At 50.4% G+C, this 3,969-nt stretch overlaps 1 protein-coding gene across 1 annotated transcript in view; it reads left to right on the plus strand.

Annotated features, from left to right (window-relative positions):
- Positions 1 to 3,969, plus strand: part of LOC103766916 (fibrillin-2) — a 143,142-nt gene that overhangs the window by 47,434 nt on the left and 91,739 nt on the right.

Raw genomic sequence — 3,969 nt, forward strand, 5'->3', positions numbered from 1 at the left:
TCCTCCTTCTCCCCCTCCAGCAATCTGCAGGAATTCCTGTGGTGATGGGTTTTGTTCGCGGCCGAACATGTGCACGTGCTCCAACGGACAACTTTCTCCCAACTGTGGCTCAGCTGGAGGTAAGAGAAGGTCCTGGGGACCCTCCTCCCTCTGAGCAGTCGTGCTCTCTTAAAAAAGAAAAGACATTTCTCTGGGCACCTCAAATATTGGGGTGTTTTGGCAGCCCCTTCCCAACCTGACCCAAAATATTCCGGGTTTTGGGGTTGTTTTCCCCAGGGATCCTCATTTCCCCCGAATTCCTGGAGGGAAATCGTCACCTGCTGGTGAATTCTGCTCCTCTGGGATGAAAAATCCTCTGGGATGCAGCTCAGGAACCACATCCCAGAGCAGCAAACCAAGGAGTCCATCCAGCCCTGGTCGCTCTTGGAAGTGGAATCAAATCAGTCCCTGCTTTTGGGAACTAAAGAAATATCTTTGATTGTTGTTTTTTTTTTTTCCAATGGAAAAATGATGAAGTTTTTGCCAGGCTGTGGTTTGGATGGGCAGGGATTGCCCAGGGTTTTAAAGCAAACTGCAGTGCCACGATGGAATTACTGCTGGAGCTGGGAATGCAGCATTCCCACTTTTTCTGAGACCTCCGGGACAAACACCTGGAAAATTCCAGGAAGAGGGCTGGCTGGCTTGGATTTCTGCAAAGCAGAATGACAGGCAGGCAGGAAGCAATTCCCAAATCCCTCTGGGAATCCCTGCATGGTGCTTCCAACACCAACCTGCAGCACAGGGCTCTGCATGGAAAACTTTCCAGGTGGAGTCTAAATCCCAAGAGTTCACGGGGTTGTTTTTTTTTGGTGGAAAGGAATTATTGCTCCTCTGTGCCCTTTTCCCCCTGGAAAAGGACCTGGGAGTTCTGCTGGAGGCTGGAGATGAGTCAGGAGTCCCATATGAGGGGTTGCTGGCCACCAGTTGCCACTTGGGATGTTCCCAGTTGGGATTTTGCAGGCATGGAGAAGGTTCCTTTTAGGCTGGGACAGGGACCTGTTCACGTGGCACAAGGCCAAAAGCTCTTCCCAAAAGGGCTTCAGGTGTTTCTAAAAAGCCAGGATAATGCATGGATGAGGCTTTTCCTGCACTAAATCCCTAAATGTGGGCAACAACACCGGGTGATTTATTTATATCTGTCATTTATATACTCAGTCCATCCATAAGTGACAACACTCCTCGATCCCACCGCAGCCAAAAAAACCCCTGCCAGCAAAAAAACCCAGAGCTGTGTTTTAAGAAGGGTGATTTTGTGTAAAATCCAGAAATTAGTGGGATTTTATCGAGTCTTTTGAGGTCTCTCATGGAAAGAGACAACCCAGAAGTGAATTATTTCCATTTTTGCCCAGCTGGAGACGAGCTCTTGTTAATATATTGTTAATATATTGTTAATAAAGTGACTTGCAGGCATCTGATGGAAGGTCAGAGAACTTCCCCCCACCCTCCAAAAAGCCTCAAAATCGCAATCAGGGTGTGACTGGAAGGAGGAAATTCCCAGGATCTGCTCCCAGAGATCCCTGGAAATACCCCCCAAGGAAGCTCCAGAGCCTGTGGGTGCCCAGAGCTCCAGGAAGGGGAAGGTGCTGGAGCCACAGAAGTTGGGGAATCTGGAGTGAGGGTCCATGTGGAAGCAATCAGGGAGGAATGCAAGGAATGCTGTGAGCAGTGTGGATATTTGGGCATTCCCGGGAGCCTGGGGTGGATTTCCAAGGGGTTGGGTGGGTCCCTCTGCAGGGGCTCCAATCTGGGATTCATTGAGGGCATGTTTGGGGCTGCACTTCTCAGGAATTCTTCAGGGGGAGTAAAGCAGAGGAGCTGTGCATTCCAGAGGCAAGGAAAGCTGCTCTGCCTGTGCTGTGTTATCCCAAAAAGCCGGGTTTCCTACTTTGGGGAACAAAGATGTTTTAGGAGCCGTTTGCAAGTGGCTGTTTAGAGAGAAAACCTGCCTGCAAACTCCTCTGGCAGAGCAGCTGCAGCCACTGAGCCTTCAAAATCAGTTGGAGAACTAATCCAGCCCCATCCAAGCATGGGAAAAGTTAACCAGGGAGAACTGTCGTTCTCCTCTTCCTACAGCTTTGCTCTCTGCTGCCCTGGAAAATCCCAAAAAAGCACAACCTTGAAATTCCTGGTTGAAAGATGTTTCTTCTGCATTCCAGATCTGCAGGGAGGGTTGAACAGGGCCAGCCTTGGACAACTCAAGGCTGGACAGGGCTTGGAGCAAGCTGGGATAGTGGGAGGTGTCCCTGCCCGTGGCAGGGGGTGGAACTGGAGGGGCTTTAAGGTCCTTTCCAACCCAACCCATTGTGGGAGTCTGTGATAAATCAGTGATGGGACCTCAGGGCTTTTGGGAACGTGGCAGGGGTAAAGAAATGGGAGCTGGAACAGCCTTTGCCAGTTAGTTGGAAAGTTTCTGGATGAGCATCAGGGCTCTTCTCATATCCAGGCCCCAAATTTCTCTCACCCCGCGTTGCCCGCGAGGCTCGGGATGCGTAAGGAAGAGTCCTGACAGATGGACAGCTCTGACAGACAGACACTTCCCAGCTCCCTGTGTCTCTGGGCAGCCCTCCCAGATTTCTGGCTCTAATTGCTTTCCCAGGGCTGACTGATGGAGGTGAGGGCTGGAAGGGGAAGCATGTGCCGGAATCGGGGCCTTTTCCCAGAGAGCCCGACCTCGTGTCTGACAACCCCGGGCCGTGCTTTGAAGCCTCCAGCTCAGTTTTCCTTAAGGATTAAGCTTCCATCCCAATTTGGCCGGATCCCTGGCCCGGGGGGAGCAGTAGGAAGACGAGGAGACATCGTGACTAATTCAAACCACCCCAGCGCCGCCGGGATTAAACGCGCGGCGCACGCGGAGCCCCCGAGCCTTCCCATCCCTGAGCCTTCCCATCCCTGAGCCTTCCAGAACCCCTCTGAACCGCCTCATTATCCCTGTTGGACACTCCTGAGTCCTGCTGCCTCTTGGACAGGCAGCTTTTGCCTGCTTGGAAGTGGTGTTGGATGCACGGAGGAGACGCTTCCCCTCTCCAGCCCCCCGGAGCTGCCAAGGCACGGCCCCTCCTCTCCCTGGCAGACACGAGCTGTGCTCTCTACATGCCTTTTTTATTTTAATATTTCATTTTTTTTAACGTGAAAAACAGCTTCCACGTGACTTGCTCTAACCTCAGGCACTTGCAGTCGGAGTTGTCACATTACAGAAGGAGGAATGTGTCGTTCCAGGGCCGTTTGTAACTCAGTGTTTAGCAGGAAAACTCGATTTTTTGGGGGCTCTTCTTCTCCTCCTCCAAGGATGAAACACTTCAAGCCCAACACTGGCTTTGTGTGTGCAGCAGGATAAAACTTCCCAGCTTATTTATTGCTATTGTTTTCCTACAGTGCCTTAGTCACATCCAGTGGGTCATAATCTGGTGTGAAAGCTGAACTCTCACATGGAAGAATAGATGGGACGTGCTTTTCTCTGCAGATTTCTGTCAAAAAAAACCCTCTTGCAGCCAAGGAATGTCACCAACAAGGCCATGTAGTAACTGTAAAAGGGTGATAAATGTCCTCAAAGTTTCCTCCACCAAAGAAATTCTATCCCCCCAAACATCTCACGAGGCTTTAAGACGGAGGAATGTTAAAGGTTAGGCAGATTTTAGGATGTGAAAAGGGTTTAAAGGGAAGCAGTAACGTGAAATAATGATAAAAAAAAGGGTATGGAGATCTTGGAAAAGTGGAGTATCTGAAAGAAAAATTTGTTCAAAGAGAGAGAGTTCTCAAAGAAAAGGAGATGTCAGGAATTCTGCCCTCACTCACAGTCTCCTGGGCTGTGGTGGGATGTCCTGGAGGAAGGATGAAGCTGGAGATGTTTAATTGGGGTGGATTCCTTAAGGAATGGGTGGGTGCCTTTGGTTTCTGTGGAACGAGGTTGAGGTTGGATCTCAGGGAAAGGTT

Source organism: Manacus vitellinus, unplaced genomic scaffold (assembly GCF_001715985.3).
Source record: "Manacus vitellinus isolate BGI_N305 unplaced genomic scaffold, ASM171598v3 scaffold_64_pilon, whole genome shotgun sequence".
NCBI classification, from domain to species: Eukaryota; Metazoa; Chordata; class Aves; order Passeriformes; family Pipridae; genus Manacus; species Manacus vitellinus.